Here is an 18,005-nt window from a genome sequence, read left to right as displayed (position 1 = left end):
GCCTTCGAGGCCTTTGCGCAATGGTGCTACCAGTGGCATCAGTTTGAGCGTGAGGGGCACGAGTGTTGCCAGCAAGAGGATAAATGCGCGAGACTGCTTGAACTCCTTCAATAGGCTGGGTGAAGCTTTGGTGATCAACATTGTGAAGATAAATGGGATCTTTAGCAGGCTCTGCATAAATAGCTTCAACTGACAGATCAACCTCTGGCAAGAATATAAGATGATTGCGCGCAGACGGCTGATAGTTGATTGCAGAGTGAAGCTTAATAAGACACATGACCCATGGAGCATAGAATTTCAACCCAAAAATGTCGGAATCTGATGCAGCCAACTGCCTGATGAAGAAGTCTTGAGCATTGAAGCTGATGCCATTGAAGATATAGAAAACCAAAGTCTTCATTGCTCCTTCAAGCTTCGCTGCAGATGAATGTCCTTTGACATGCCATAGAGTCTTCCTGATGATATGGTAAATGGTGCGAGGCAGGTACACTAGGTCTTCAACAAAAGAATTCAGACGGGTATTCGGCGTCGTGAGGCAAAGGCTTCATCATGCTCAGCATTTGACTCATGTTGGGTTCTGGCTTCTGAAAAATGCTTTCCAAGGCATTCTGGTGTTGTTGACAACCTGGTTCATAGTATTCACCAGGAGTGGGCAGGCCTGTGAGCTCAATGATATCAAGAGCTTTGGCTTCATGATGGACATTGCCTGTCATCCACTCAAGGACCCAAGTCTTTGGATCCCTGTTGTAGCCTCGGATGTGAAGAGTTGCATAGAACTATAGCAGAAGCTCTTCATTCCAGTGTTCCTTATCTGTGACAAACTGCAGCAGTCCAGCATCTCTGAAGCAATCCAACACTTCTTCAAGGCAGGGCAGGCCAGCTATAGCTTCAGTGTCGAGGCGCATATGTGGAAATATGCGCCCTTGATTGTATAAGGCGCAGGAATAGTAGCTGCGCTACTGATAGCTCCAGAACCAATCTAATGAAATGTGAGGTTTGGTATAAGGGTTCTTGGCGCTGTTGAAGAAGGTGTTATGTGCCACGAATCCATTCACATTAAAGACCCCAGGTGAAGTTGCATTGCCTGGGAATCGTGGAAGTCTTGGCTTGGGCTTCTGGACGGAAGGTCTGTGCTCGACATCATAGTCAAATTGGGGACCCGCAGCAGGTGGAGGAACCAGAATGGGCCATCGAACCATAACAGACTGACCACGATCAAATGCCAGCTCAATGGTGTGAGGTCTTAGAGGGGGAAAAGGAGCATTGGCATTGTCGTTCACATGGGATTCAGGGGCCACATTGGCTTCAGGGGCTTGCACCTCAGGTGCTTCAGCAGTGGCTTCCGGCGTCGCATTAGCTTCAGCCATGACAACGTCATTGGCTTTAGAGGTGATGTTGGTGGCCGCCTCAGGATTGTTAACCTCCACTTCAGGAGCTGGAGGGTCACACACGTTCTCCTCGAGAACAACATCTTGGTGGGACAGGGGTGTAGCAACTCTTTCAGCTTCAACTCTTGGTTCTTGTTCTTCATCGGCTGATTGTAAGTGCATCTAGTGCCACCCCTAGTTGGTTTTGGAGTATTGACGACAAACCTGGTTGAGGGACTAATGTGTTTGTGAGAATTGCAGGATAACACAGGTAGAAGTCCCTCATTGATTCGGTTTTCCTACCAGAGATGACCCCTAAAAATGTATGAAGACATTGAAGTCAAAGGTGGTATGTGAAGACATTCACATTGAAGACTATGACAAGAGAGGACATCGCGTGAAGACTATGGAGCGCGAAGACTTAGCAGTTTTGTCATTCTGTGTTTTTCTTTGTTGAGTCATAGGAACCACCGTACTGTTAAGTGCAGTCCAAGAGAACCAGTCAGAATGACTGAAGTGATGCTTAACCAAAATCCTATGTCTTCGAGTGAAGACAATGAGAGCAAATCTTATCTAGAGTTGGATAAGTCAGCTTTGCTTGTAGACCAAGTAAAGTTGCCGTGTGTGTTTGAAATCAGACCGTTGGAACACGTGTCAGTTCCTTAGTGACCAAGGGTCATTTCGGAAAAATCAGGTCGGGTTGCCTAGTGGCTATAAATAGCCCACCCCCTACAACCAAACGGTTGGCTGCTCAGAGTTAGTGTACGGCTTTTGTCGTTTGAGAGCAACCCACCTCGAAGCCTTTGAGAGAGAATTCCTTGCGAGGATAAAGCCCTAACCACCCAGAGCCAAAGAGTGTTAGGCATCACTGAAGTCTTTCTGTCTGTGTGATCTGAAGACTTATTACACTTGAGGACTGTGAATCCTCCAGCCGGTTAGGCGTCGCGTTCTGAGCATCCAAGAGTCATTGTGGATCGCCGGTGAACGAAGTCTGTGAAGGTTTGGGAGTCTACCTTGAAGACTTACCAAAGTGATTGGGCGAGGACTGGGTGTCCTTAGCTCAAGGGGAATAAGGTGAAGACGCATTCTTCTGAGTTGAATCTCAGCCTCCCTAACCAGACGTACAGTTGTCACAGCAACTGGAACTGGTCCAACAAATCATTGTCTTCAACGAGTCACTGGTTTCATCCTTCCCTCTCCTTTACTTACGGTTGGCCCTGGTGAAGTCATTGTATGATTGCATTATCTGTTGTCTTCACTAAGTGACTGCTTGTTCTGATTGGCTTCACACTATCTTCCTATCTGATCTAAACTGCCTAGCTGCTATTAGTCATTGTGCTTTCACTTCATTGAATATTTGACTATGGCTTGCTTAGTGTAGTCTACCTTCCGCTGCATGGATATAGGTTTATTTCTATCGTTTGTCTTCGAAACTTCCATGTTTTGAAGACTTTCATAAAAATCGCCTATTCACCCCCCTCTAGTCGATCACTAGCACTTTCAATTGGTATCAGAGCAAGGTACTCCCTTGTTCTGTGTGATTCGGTTTAACCACCTGGAGTTTTAGCTATGTCGACTGTAGGGATAATCAAAGTCTCCACTGCGTGCCCAGTCTTCGATGGAACTGGATATCCCTACTGGAAGAATAAGATGCGCATGCATCTTGAAGCCATTGATGTCGACCTATGGTATGTCGTCAAGAATGGCGTTCCCAAGGCTGGTGAAGGTGTCACCGCAGTTGATGTCAAGAAGTTCGTTCAACTGGACTCCACTGCCAAGAACATCATCTGTGGTCATCTGACCAAAGGACAGTATGGCCGTGTGAGTGCTTTGGAAACATCTAAGCTAGTCTGGGACTGGCTCTCCAAGGTCAACGAAGGCGTCTCAACCCAGAGAGATCAGAGAATCAGTGTCCTTCGCAACCTCTTCAACCGCTTCAAGAGAAATGACAATGAGAATGTCCAGCTCACCTTTGATCGACTCATTGACATCACCAATGAGCTTCAAGCCCTCGGCGCTACTGAGATCACCAAGCATGAAGTCGTCAAGACACTCCTGAGATCACTTGACATCTCGTTTGACACCCTAGCCCTGATGATTCAAGAACGTCCTGACTTCAAGACACTCAATCCGTTTGACATACTTGAGAGGCTCAACACACATGAGTTTCAGCTTTCTGAGGAAAGAGACAGCTACGGTCCCAACTATGGGCGAACTCGTGCCTTGAAGGCAAAAGTTGTCTCCTCATCTGAAGAAGAATTTGATAGCAGTTCTGATGATCCTGAAGACATTGGAAAGGAGCTTGCTATGCTTGTGAAGAAGTTCCAAAAATTCACCAAGAAGAAAGGCTTCAGAAAGTCCTCATGATCAAGCTCAAGGAATGATGAAGCTTCTGCTCATGACTACAAGAAGAGAACATGCCACAAGTGCAATAAACCTAGCCACTACATCTCTGAGTGTCCGCGGTGGGACAATGAGAACAAGAAGAAAAAGAAGAGAAAGGAGTATGATTTTGACAACAAGAAGAAGAAGAAATACTCAAAGTCTTCTTCCAAGTCTTCTTCAAAGTCTTCATCACACAAGAAGAACTCATCTGGCAAGGCTCGTGCGTTTGTTGGCAAGGAAATGGATTCAGAGGAGGAGTCCGCTTCTGAGGAGGCAGAGGTGGAGTCTAAGGAGGAGTCTGATTCTGGCATGGTAAGTCTGGCTACAGCCTACGTTGCCAAGTCCACCTTCAACACTGAAAACAATGACTCCGTCACCAACGCCGATGCTAATGACAAGGACAACTCCACTCCCACCTACTGCTTCATGGCACGTGGTGCCAAGGTAAACTCACGCGCCACTCACTATCAAACATCAAGTGAAGATGACTCTGATTGTGGTTCCAAACCCAGCTACAAAACACTTGCTAAAATTGCAACTGAACAACAGAAAGCTATGGAACATATTCAAAAACTATTAGACAAAAGTGATGACATGTTAGACGCTGAAATGACTCGATCTCAGTCCTTAATTGAAGACATAAAAAATCTTCATGTTAAGTATGAGGAACTTGAAAGTCGTCATGAAACGCTCTCAACAACTCATGAAAAGCTTTCCTATGATTATCTTCAAAGGAAGCAAGATCTTGAGAAATTGAGAGTGGCTCATGAAGATCTTCAAAAGGAAAACGAGTCACTTCGCGCCAAACAGATCAGTTCCGCTCAGGAAGGATTTGAACCACCATATCTTAAATGCCTTGAGCGTGATAACGCTACTTCTGTTGTTGAATGTTCTACTGCTGCTACTGTTGCAATATCTTCAACTGTTGATGTGGTAACTAACCCCTCTGCTGAGGATGCCACTGCTATTGCTGATGAGAATGCTAGGTTGAAGACATTGCTTGAAACAGGGATGTTCAAAAGTCTCAAAGGGCATTAGACATTATGTGATGTTCTCAAAAGGCAGATCCTGAACCGAAACCCTAGGAAAGAGGGTGTTGGGTTCGAAAGGAAAATGAATGTTGATGGCTCTTACTGGAAACCTGAGCAGTACCCCAAAACCACATGGGTTGCTGCAAAGGAACCTTTAGCGGATCCATCCACCCTATCTGGCTTCACTTGTGCTAATCCCATTGTTATTGATGAATCCTTTGATGCAAACTATAAACTGTTTAAGAATCAGAATGGTGAAGTGTTTGCCAGGTATATTGGTACTAACTGCAGGAATGGGCCGCCTATGAAGAAAGTCTGGGTGCCGAAGAGATGTTTGGAGAATCTTCCTGTGAATGTCGACATGACACCACACATGAGAAGACAAACCCCAAACCACAGGCTTCATACGGTCCAAAGGCTTCATACAGACAAAGGACTCACCTGAGTCGCACTAACGCAAATGTTTTGCAGGGAAACCTCACCCAGGCCTATGAATATGAGCGCATTTCATCAAACCGCCATGTTCATAAGACCAAGTACTACTCTTCTTATTCTTATGAGTACTATTGTCCACCTGCAAGACTTTTTGCTAGGGCTCCAAAGCCAAAGTTCTCAGATGCTGCACTTAGACTCATTGCTTCGAAGCCACCCTTGAAGATGTGGGTGGCTAAGAAAGCTTAACTCTCTTTTTGCAGGGAAAGGTCTCCAGCCGAAAACCAAAATCATCTGAAGCTATTGCTGGTGACCTTAAACATCTTGCAGGGTGCAAGATCAAATGCCCAAATGGTCTTATTATGTATTTTGTTCCTGAGTCGCTTGCTACTTGCCCTATCAGTCCTAACCTTGATCTAAGATTTCATAATCCAATTGCTCGTCAAATTTTTTTGCTTCACAATTCTCTTCGTGAAGCCTATCCCCCTAACTGCATTGTAGGGTACGACACCAGCTGCTTCAGAATGGATTATTGATAGTGGGTGTACTAATCACATGACTGGCAAGCGAAGTCTTCTTATGGACTCAACCTTACATCCATCTGACAAAAGTCACATCACATTTGCTGACACAGGTAAAAGCAAGGTATTGGGTCTAGATAGAGTTGCAATCTCAAGGGAGCAACACATGGATAAAGTCATGCTTGTTGAATCCCTTGGTTTCAACTTAGTGTCTGTCTCAATGCTTTGCGATTTAAACATGATTGTGATGTTTGGAAAATATAGTTGCCTTGTTCTAATGGAATCTGACAAGTCTCTAGTTTTTGAAGGGTATCGGAAAGATGATTTGTACATGGTAGATTTCTCAGCAGGACCACAACTTGCCGTATGTCTTTTAGCAAAAGCTTCAGAATGCTGGCTCTGGCATCGAAGGCTAGGGCATGCTGGCATGAGGAACCTGCACACTCTTGCAAGAAAGAAGCATGTCATAGGCATCGAGGGCATCAAGTTCAAGAAGGATCACTTATGCGGTGCCTGTGAAGCAGGAAAGATGACGAGGGCCAAGCATCCCTCGAAGACAATCATGACAACGACTCAACCCTTCGAACTGCTCCACATGGACCTTTTCGGTCCCACTCATTACTCAACTCTTACTACTATTTCTTGTCTCTATGGCTTTTTCATTGTTGATGATTATTCAAGATATACTTGGGTGCATATAATCCTCTACAAGACTGAAGTGCAGGATGTCTTCATACGCTTCGCCAATCGAGCCATGAACAACTATGGCGTCAAGATAAAGCACATCAGAAGTGACAACGGCACTGAATTCAAGAACACTGGGCTAGATACATATCTTGATACTTTGGGCATCACTCATGAATTCTCAGCTCCGTACATGCCACAGCAGAATGGCGTCGTTGATCGCAAGAACAGAACACTTATTGAGATGGCCCGGACGATGCTTGATGAATACAAGACTCCAAGAAAATTCTGGCCTGAAGCCATTGATACTGCATGCCATATCATCAACCGTGTTTATCTTCATAAGCTTCTCAACAAGACATCCTATGAGCTCCTTACTGGCAAGAAGCCAAATGTCAGTTACTTCAGAGTATTTGGTGCCAGGTGCTGGATCAAGGTTCCACATCACACTTCAAAATTTGCACTAAAAGCACATGAAGGTTTTATGCTTGGATATGGAAAGGATTCGCACTCCTACAGAGTCTTCAACCTCTTTCACTATAAAGTGGTTGAAACTGTGGATGTGAGGTTCGATGAGACTAATGGCTCGCAAAGAGAGCACCTGCCAAATGTGCTAGATGAAGTTCCATCCAGTGAATCAATCAAACTTATGGGAACTGGAGAAATCATACCATCTGAAGCTCAGCCTAAAGAGGAACTTATCATCTTCGCACCTGATCAACCTGAAGACAATGCTCAGCCTGAAGACAATCCTTCTAACGATGACAATGATCAGCAAGAGCAAAATCTTCGTCCTGTACATCCTCGTGTTGCAAATGAAGTGCAGATTGAGAGAATAATTGATAGCATCAATGCACCAGGTCCACTCACTCATTCAAGGGCAACACAGCTAGCAAATTTCTGTGGGCACTTCGCATTCGTCTCAATATCTGAACCCAAGAAAGTTGATGAAGCCTTCATGGAACCTGAATGGATTCAAGCTATGCAAGAAGAGCTTCAACAGTTTGAGCTAAATAATTTATGGGAACTGGTTAAGCGTCCTGATCCTCGTAAGCACAATATAATAGGCACTAAATGGATATATTGCAACAAACAAGATGAGCATGGTCAACTTGTCAGAAACAAAGCTCGTCTCGTTTCTCAAGGATACACTCAAGTTGAAGGGATTGACTTCGATGAAACATTTGCTCATGTGGCTAGGCTTGAAGCCATACGCATACTGTTGGCCTATGCAAATCATCATAACATTCTTCTGCATCAAATGGATGTGAAGAGCGCTTTTCTCAATGGCAAGATTGAAGAAGAAGTGTATGTTGCACAACCACCTGGCTTTGAAGATCCAAAACATCCTGACATGGTGTACAAGCTCAACAAGGCACTGTATGGCCTCAAACAAGCCCCTCGGGCTTGGTATGACACACTCAAAGACTTCCTGAAGAGGAAAGGCTTCAAACCTGGTTCCCTCGACCCCACTCTCTTCACTAAGACATATGATGGTGAACTGTTTGTGTGCCAAATATATGTGGATGACATTATCTTCGGCTGCACCAATCAGAAATACACTGACGAGTTTGGATACATGACGCAAGAGCAATATCAGATGTCCATGATGGGTGAGCTGAAGTTCTTCCTTGGTCTTCAAATACATCAGCAACGCAACGACATCTTTATATCTCAAGAGAAATACCTCAAAGATTGCCTGAAGAAATTTGGGATGCAAGATTGCAAAGGCTTCACGGCGCCAATGCGAGCCAAACATCATCTCGGTCCCGATGACAATGGTAAAGAGTTCGATCAAAAGGTATACCGCTCCATGATTGGTTCTTTGCTTTATTTATGTGCATCTAGGCCAGATATCATGCTTAGCTGTGAAGCGAATTCTCAGATATCTAGCTCAGACCCCAACACTAGGATTATGGTATCCAAAGGGCTCGGAGTTTGATCTAATTGGATTCTCGGATGCTGATTATGCTGGTGACTAGGTGGATTGCAAGTCTACATCAGGCACATGTCATTTTCTGGGACGATCACTTGTATGTTGGTCTCCAAAGAAGCAGAACTGTGTATCTCTCTCCACTGCTAAATCTGAATACATTGCTACTGGATCTTGCTGCGCCCAGCTTCTATGGATGAAGCAAACACTCAAAGACTATGGCATTCATCTGAAGCAAGTGCCACTCTACTGCGACAATGAAAGCGCCATCAAGATTGCCAACAACCCAGTTCAGCACTCGAAGACAAAGCACATTGAAATTCGTCATCACTTTCTCAAAGATCATGTAATGAAGGAAGATATTGATATCATACACGTCAACACTGAAGAGCAATTGGCAGATATCTTCACCAAGCCCTTGGATGAGAAGAGGTTTTGCAAGTTACGGTGTGAGCTAAATATGTTGGAATCCTCAAATGTCCTGTGATCAGGCACACATCCTAACACTTAAGCATGTTGATGACATAGATGTGCAACACACGAAGTAAAGTATGTCTTCAATCAATGAAGACTTACATTCTGAGTGTGAATACATTAACATGGAACTTGACTTCAGAGCGCCACGATAATTGTGCGTTGTGTCTGGGTCTAATACTTCCTATACGGTGGCTAACGCCACCACCAAATTCTTCTGTTTGAAGTGTTTTACTCATGGCGTTACATCTGCTATGTCTTCACATTTGGATTGTCTTCAATTTCAACTTGTCTTCATGATTATCTTAACTATGCTGATTTGATTGTCTTCTGATATATACATATTTGTGTTCTGTCCTCTACAACATTCACTTATAGCTATGTCTTCCTTGTTGAATTTTTTGAACTAAGTGAATGTGATCGGACCCTAATCTCTCTATGCTCTCTATCTCAACCTCTATCTGTCCAAGTCATATGCATTCTATTGAAACTGTCGAATGTCTTCTCTGCGTCCTTGTCAGCAGAAGACACAGAGACAAACATTAATCCGTTTTCAATGCTAAATCCTTTCACCTGAAACCCGGAGAAGTGGGAACGACCACCCGACAATCCAGGCGTGCGTGGGAACGTGGAACAACCTCCGATGTGTTGCATGATAGCCACGTGTCCTTCAGATGTGAATCGCCAGGGGCACCTGTGTAATAATATTGTGTCGTCCCTATCCCTATAAATACATGCCTCACCACAGTCATTATCCTTTCTTCCACTCTCGCACAAAACCCTAGCGCCACCGCTAGCTCTCGACGACGCCGGTGATGAAGCGCTTAGCTGCCGCGACTTCACCGATGCCATCCTCACGCCGGCCACGGTCTTCGTCCTCTCCGCCGCCGCCGTAGGAGTCCTCCGTCGCCAAGATAGGGCACGGTGGATTGAACTGCTCGGTCTCCTACTCTTCCCATCTAGCAGTTCATCGTGTGGTAAATAAAACTCTCTTTTTACCATCTTGTTGATCCTAAGAGATTCATCTTGTTCACCAAAAGTGGTTTCTGCCTACTCAATGTTAGATCTATCATGTCTGTATCTCATATAATGCCTAGTATATTCACTTAAGCTTCATAACGAGTTAGATTCCTCACTTGTACCTATTCCTGGATTCGTACAAATCTGGAACCAACCCCAAACACATAAGTGAATGTCTTCGCACTATGTGGTCAATGTCTTCAAACTGATTTACCTTCAAAATCTTCTAAGAATGCATATGACCTCTCCTCTTCCCTCGCATCTCTAATGCTGTCACAGGTACATGTCCATGGGAGAATCCCTTGGTTCTCATAGTCTGCATTCGTTTGCAGAATTCTTACAGCATCACATTAACTCTCTCGAAGCCAGTTCCTGTTTGACCAGCAAGCGGAAGCCTTTGAACATGTTGACGCCATTCAATTTGAAGTTCATGGCTACAGAGAAATCAGCAAGGAAGGGTGGCAGACAGCGTCGAGGGGGGACATCAAGAGATCTGCCTGATGACCTCTCAGAGCTGTACAAGACAGATCCAGAAGAGGATTACAATCAGCGCAAGACACGAATCCAATGGATTCGAAGATATTGGGCCAAACAATGGTTTAAATACAAGTTGTGACCCAGGAGTATGCTGAGAAGAATGCCATCAAGAGTCCTTGGGGTGACATTCTCTTCCGAAATCTTCAACCCAAGACCAGAGCTGAAGCCATTGCTCAGGGTTTCTATCCATGTATGGTCCGTGGACCACAGCCTGACAATGCCGACCCATCATCACTGCTCTGGTGTCGTGACGATAATCTCTTCAAGCGCAACTTCCAGCACGCAAAGGCATCGGCCAAGGAAAACAAGAAGTCATTGGGACTAGACTTCAACCCTGGTCCTTCTGCTCCACGGGCTGACGGCACACGCGATGCTGAACCCAATATCGTCGGACCTTTCTACAACCTTGATGGTCTTATCACTCACATTTCTGTTCAAGGTGCCAAAGTAGATCATTTTGATGATGATGCCAACACTGATGAAGCCCCAGCTCCTGCTTCAAAGCCGCAGAAGCCAAAGAAGGCTAGAGCTTCAAAGTCAACTGCTCCTCCAAAAGCTTCACGTGTGAAGCCACTGGCTACTGCACCTCCTGAAGACAGTGTGCAGTCTGAAGATCTATCACGTATCTCCAAGAAGACGGAGATGAAAAAGAATACTAATCAGGCATTGACTCCTGCTACCATTTTGTGAGACGAACACATTGACCTGTCCAGTGATGAAGATCTTGCAGATGACGCTCTTGAGCAACTGATTAAGAGCAAGGAAGAAGCAGAAATCTTCAATGATTTGCCTCTCTTTGACGTGGCAATCATCCACAACTTCATTGATGAGTGGTTTGAAACCCCCAATCTCAGCTTTGATGATCTGCAACTTCCAATTGGCCCCAGCGTCTCTTTCACTGGCGCCATGGCTTCTGAGCTAGCTCTAGCTCAGCGCATCATTGAACTGAAGCAAAAGATCGACTATGAGAAAGCTCAGTTCAAGAAGCACATGGCAAAGCTTAGCGTGCAAGATGTCAAAAACTTCAAGGTTATGATGCACGAGCTCAAGGAAGCCTTTCTCAAGAAACGAGAAGAAGCCAAAGGTTCTCGTGAGCGCATGAAGAGTCTAGCTGACAAGTGCGTGCAAGCCTACAATGAAGCTGAGAAGCGCAAGGCTCTTGGGCGTCCTGGCATCGACCCCAAAATGGATGCAAAGAAGAAGAAGAAGCCATTGACTGACAAATCTGCACCTTCAAGGCAGGAAGAACCCCGCATTGTCTTCCCAAGCAGCATGTCCGGCTCGAAGCCAAAGGTCACGTCCACCGCTTCAGACCTGAAGAAGACAAGGGTTGCCGAGGCTGAAGCCAGAAAGAAGAAAAATCATGACGCTTCTGATGTCGCTCCCTTCAAGAAGAAGCGCAAAACCAAGAAAGATCAGGCTGCTCCCACAGAGCCCCTTGTTGTCGAGCCCATCTCGGTTGCTCATCCTAACTCTTCGCATCAAGAACGACGGATGATAGTTCATGAGCCTGCTTCCACAGAGGCTCATGAAGCTGAAGACTTTCCAGTAGTTGACCCCACCACTATTGAAGACATTGGTCACCATGACAATGTTGGTAGTTCTTCCTTAGATCAAGCACAACTTGGTATCATCGCTTGTTCTCACGAACATCAAACTCATCAGCATTGGTCGTCCTCTGACGCCAATTGCTCAGGATACATCATGGGCTGATCACCCACAACAACAAGAAACCCCTAGTACTCCCCAACAACAAGTCACCCCACCAGTGCAAGAAGAAGAGGATGACTTTGAGGCCCAGCCAACTCCATTTTCACAAGCGTCGCCAGCGTTACGCAGGCTTCGCAAAGGACCAAGGCCCCAAGTCCCTCTTTTGAGCATTTCAGAAGGAGAAGTGCACCACCAATCTGTTGCACGTTAGGTGTTCCCCGAAGCCACTCCTACTGTGTACGTATCCGAGTCTGAAGCTAAAGTTGCTAAAGACAATCCGGCTGCATCAGCCGAAGAGAAACAAGCAGAAGAATGTGTCCCTACTTCCCCCATCACTGAAGAAGTTGTTCCTGAAGTGAACGTGTCAGTGCCCGACCCTCCAGCTCCTCAAGTGGAGGTTGAGAATCCTGAGGCTGCCACCACTAACACCACTGAAGCCAATGACGTGGTCATGGCTGAAGACAGTGTGGAGCCTGCACCTAACACTGTGCCAGAAGCCAATGAAGCCAATGATGCACCTGCAACAGATGTGCAGCCTGACGCCTCTGTTGATGCCACTACTCCTGTTCCGCCACCAAGGCCACATACTATTGAGCAAGCATACAACTATGGTCAGCTCATCACTGTCAAATGGCCTCTTCTTGTTCCTCCACCTGCTGCTGGTCCCCAATTTGACTATCACGTCGAGCGCAGGCCTTAGGTTCAGAAGCCAATGCCAAGGCTGCCTAGGTTTCCAGGCATTGCATCTGCACCCGGATCATTCAATATCAATGGCTTCAAAGCACACAACACCTTCTTCAATAGCGCCAAGAACCCCTACTCTAAGGCAAAAATATCTTCTGATCGGTTCTGGAGCTATCGGCAGCGCAGTTATTACTCATGCATCTTGTACAATCAAGGTCGCATTTTTCCCCATATGCATCTTGACACTGAAGCCATAACTGGTCTGCCCTGTTTGGAAGAAGCGCTGGATTGCTTCAGAGAATCTGTCTTGTTGCAGTTCATCACTGACAAGGAGCACTGGAACGAAGAATTACTGCTCCAATTCTATGCCACTCTTCATATTCGTGGCTACAACAGGGATCCGAAGACTTGGGTCCTTGAGCGGATGACAGGCAATGTTCATCACGAAGCCAAAGCCTTTAATATCATTGAGCTCACTGGCCTGCCCACTCCAGGAGATCTTTATGAACCTGGTTGTCAGCTTCATAGTGCTGCTATGGAAAGCATTTTTCACAAGCCTAAATCCAACATGAGTCAGATGCTTAGCATGATGAAGCCTTTGCCTCCAGATGCTGAATATCCTAAGGAGTTCTTTGTTAAAGACCTGAGTATCTGCCATGCACTATCTATCACATCATAAGGCAAACTCTCTGGCCCATCAAAGGACATTCTCCACATGCAAAGCTGGAAGGTGCAATGAAGACTTTGGTCTTCCATATTCTTCACGGCAAAAGCTTCAATGCACAAGACTTCTTCATCCGCCAACTTGCTGCATCCGGATCTGATCTCTTTGGCTTGAAGTTTTACGCTCCATGGATTATGCGTCTGATCAAACTACACTCAGCTGTCACCTATTAGCCCTCTGCTCGCAATCATCGGATTTTTCTACCTGACGTCGATATGTCAGTTGAATCCATCTATCCAGAGCCAGCCAAGGAGCCCCTTAGTCTTCAGAATGCTGATAAGAAAAGTTTCACTCAACACATTGAAGGCGACCCAGCAGTCACTCGTGTTTATCCTCTGGCTGGTACTACCCATGCACCTCATCGTGCCCTCATTAAAGCCACTGAAAGCACCATTGCACAACGGCCCAAGAAGCGATCTCGTGTTCTCAATGACTGAGAGCTTCTGGTTGCCCTTCATCAGAAACAGGATAAGCATCATGACTGACTAAAGCGCCAAATGCAAAGCCTCTTGGTGGACGTAAACATGATTCGCAACCTTGCCACCAAGAATGCCTTTGTCGCTCATGAAACTTGTCGGTGTACATGGAAAGGGCTGACGCTTATGTGTTCTGAAGATGATCTTCAAGATGATGGTTTCTCTGAACGCTTCAAGTTTGACTCAACACCTCCGAGAAGGACCTTGCTGCGGTGTACTCCGTCTCTTGAAGACTCTGAGTTCTCCTCCTCTGCTGCAACAGTGAATGCACGTGTCATCGATGACGAAGACGATGCTACCTCACCACCTTCGGCGCGAATCACCACTGCACCGAGTTCGTCTGCACCGCCAACCAACTCCGATGACCCTGCTGCTTCACCAACTCCTCATGGGAACGAGTAGGTGCTCTATGTCTTCAAACCTTTTTGGTCCTTACTCACAAAAGGGGGAGAAGCATATGAGTTTGATAGTCTTCAAGCGGGTCCATATGGGCGGTGGTTTTATATTTTGCCTAGTGTTTATAACTCTCACGTTTTGATACATTTGGTTCTTTGAGTTGAAACACTCAAACTCGATGGTCGTCTGCTACTTATTTGCTTTTCTGTGATGCGATGATAAATTCCGCATGAGTGACGATAAATTCCGCACTTAGATCATTTTGCAGACGTCCATTTTTCATTATGCATGTCATTATCTTCGTTACATCATATCTTGCATAATGAATTGTCATCATAGGTTGAAGAGGATCTCCACAAGTACAACCTGCCATGTGCATTTGCATTCCTAAAGCAAATTACTTATATGCACATCTTCAGGGGGAGCCCTTGCAACTTATGAAGACAATACCCTATCCTTTACAATTTCACATATTTTATTCCCCGTTGAAAACTGCAACCAGTTTGTCATCAATCACCAACAAGGGGGAGATTGTAAGTGCATCTAGTGCCACCCCTAGTTGGTTTTGGAGTATTGACGACAAACCTAGTTGAGGGACTAATGTGTTTGTGAGAATTTTAGGATAACACAGGTAGAAGTCCCTCATTGATTCGGTTTTCCTACCAGAGATGACCCCTAAAAATGTATGAAGACATTGAAGTCAAAGGTGGTATGTGAAGACATTCACATTGAAGACTATGACAAGAGAGGACATCGCGTGAAGACTATGGAGCGCGAAGACTTAGCAGTTTCATCGCTCTGTGTTTTTCTTTGTTGAGTCATAGGAACCACCGTACCATTAAGTAGGGTCCAAGAGAACCAGTCAGAATGACTGAAGTGATGCTTAACCAAAATCCTATGTCTTCGAGTGACGACAATGAGAGCAAATCTTATCCAGAGTTGGACAAGTCAGCTTTGCTTGTAGACCAAGTAAAGATGCCATGTGTGTTTGAAATCTGACCGTTGGAACACGTGTTAGTTCCTTAGTGACCAAGGGTCATTTCAGACAAATCAGGTCGGGTTGCCTAGTGGCTATAAATAGCCCACCCCCTACAACCATAAATGGTTGGCTACTCAGAATTAGTGTACGGCTTTTGTCGTTTGAGAGCAACCCACCTCGAAGCCTTTGAGAGAGAATTCCTTGCGAGGATAAAGCCCTAACCACCCAGAGCCAAAGAGTGTTAGGCATCACTGAAGTCTTCCTGTCTGTGTGATCTGAAGACTTATTACACTTGAGGACTGTGAATCCTCCAGCTGGTTAGGCGTCGCGTTCTGAGCATCCAAGAGTCATTTTGGATCGCCGGTGAACGAAGTCTGTGAAGGTTTGGGAGTCTACCTTGAAGACTTACCAGAGTGATTGGGCGAGGACTGGGTGTCCTTAGCTCAAGGGGAATAAGGTGAAGACGCAGTCTTCTGAGTTGAATCTCAGCCTCCCTAACCAGACATACAGTTGTCACAGCAACTAGAACTGGTCCAACAAATCATTGTCTTCAACGAGTCACTGGTTTCATCCTTCCTCTCCTTTACTTACGGTTGGCCCTGGTGAAGTCATTGTATGATTGCATTATCTTTTGTCTTCACTGAGTGACTGATCGTTCTGATTGGCTTCACACTATCTTCCTATCTGATCTAAACTGCCTAGCTGCTATTAGTCATTGTGCTTTCACTTTATTGAATATTTGACTATGGCTTGCTTAGTGTAGTCTACCTTCCGCTGCATGGTAATAGGTTTATTTCTATCGTTTGTCTTTGAAACTTCCATGTTTGAAGACTTTCATAAAAATCGCCTATTCACCCCCACCCCCCTCTAGTCGATCACTAGCACTTTCACTGATGCAGCCGGAATATCTTCAGCCATTTTGGCTTCAAACTCAGACACGTGCATACTGGGAGTGACTTGGGGCCTTGGTCCTTTGCGAAGCCTGCGTAATGCCAGCGATGCTTGCGGAGATGGAGTGTGCTGGGCCTCAAAGTCATCGTCATCTTGCACTCGTGAGGTAGCTTGCGGTTGGGGAGAACTTGGGGTGTCTTGTCGTTGTGGGTGATCAGCCCACAATGCATCTTGAGCAGTTGGCATCAGAGGACGACCAATGCTGATGAGTTCATTTTGCATGAGCACAGGCGCGGATACCAATTGGTGCTCGATCTAAGGAAGGACTTCATCATCTTTAACATTGTCGTGAGGACCAATGTCTTCAGCTGCGGTGGTGTCAACAGCTGGATTGTCTTCAGCTTCAGGAGCCTCTGGAGAAGCAGGCTCATGAACTATCACTCGGCGTTCTTGATTTTCAGACGCAGGACGAGCCACTAAGATTGGCTCGACCTCAAGGGGCTCTATGGGAGCAGCCCGATCTCTCTTCTTGGTTTTGCGTTTCTTAGTTGGAGGAGCATCATCAGTGGTGCCCTTGGTTTTGTGCTTTCTGGCTTCAGCTTCAGCTGCCCTTGTTTTCTTCAGTTCTGAAGCCACTGTGGGGACCTTAGGCTTTGAGCCTGTCATACTGGCTGGAAAGACAATTGGATGTACTTCCTGCCTTGGTGCTTCGGGTTCTGCCATAGCTGGCTTCTTCTTCTTGGGCGCCATTCTGGGGTCGATGCCTAGTCACCCCAAGGCCTTGCGCTTTTCAGCTTCATTGTATCCTTGGACACATTTAGCAGCAAGATCCTTCATGCGCTCATGAGAACCTTTGGCTTCTTCGCGTTTGGTTCGGAATGCTTCCTTAAGCTCATGCATCATGGTCTGGAAGTTCTGAATGTCTTCAACATTGAGCTTGGCCATATGCTTCTTGAACTGAGCCTTTTCATAATATATCTTATGCTTCAGCTCAACAATCTTCTGAGCTAGAGCCAGCTCAGCAGCAATGGCTCCGTGGAAGGAGACGCTGAGGCCAATGGGAAGCTGAAGATCATCAAAGCTAATATTTGGGCTGTCAAACCACTCATCAATGAATGTGTTGATGATTTCAACATCAAAGAGAGGAAGGTTATTGAAGATTTCTGCCTCTTGCTTGCTCTTGATCAACTGCTCAAGAGCGTCATCGCCAAGATCGTCGTCGCTGGACAGATCAATGGCGTCATTCTCATTTCGTAGAACAGCAGCAGGGGTCAGTGCTTGGCTGGTGCGTTGCATGGGCATCTTCACTTTGGAGGGCTTGGAGATGCGTGACAGATCTTCAGACTACACACTGTGTTCAGGAGGTGCAGTGGCCAGAGGCTTCACCCGTAAGACCTTTGGTGCAAGGACAGGCTTTGAAGCTTTAGGCTTCTTCAGTTTCTTTGGCTTCGGTGGTGTAGACGCTTCGTCAGATTCAGCATCGCCTGCAGGTTGATCCACGACTGCCCCTTGAACCATAATATGAGTGATGAGACCTTCCAGGTTGTAGAAGGGCCCAACAAGATTGGGTTCAGCGTCGCGTGAGCCATCGACACGAGGAGCAGAGGGACCTGGGTTGAAGTCTAATCCCCGCGACTTCTTGTTTTCTTTGGCAGAGTTCCTTGCAAACTGAAGGTTACGCTTGAACAGATTGTCGTCGCGACACCATAGCAATGACGATGGGTCTGCATCTACAGGCTGAGGTCCACGGACCATGCAGGG

Source organism: Triticum aestivum, chromosome 7A (genome assembly GCF_018294505.1).
Source record: "Triticum aestivum cultivar Chinese Spring chromosome 7A, IWGSC CS RefSeq v2.1, whole genome shotgun sequence".
NCBI lineage: Eukaryota > Viridiplantae > Streptophyta > Magnoliopsida > Poales > Poaceae > Triticum > Triticum aestivum.
Note: the sequence above shows the minus strand (reverse complement) of the source record.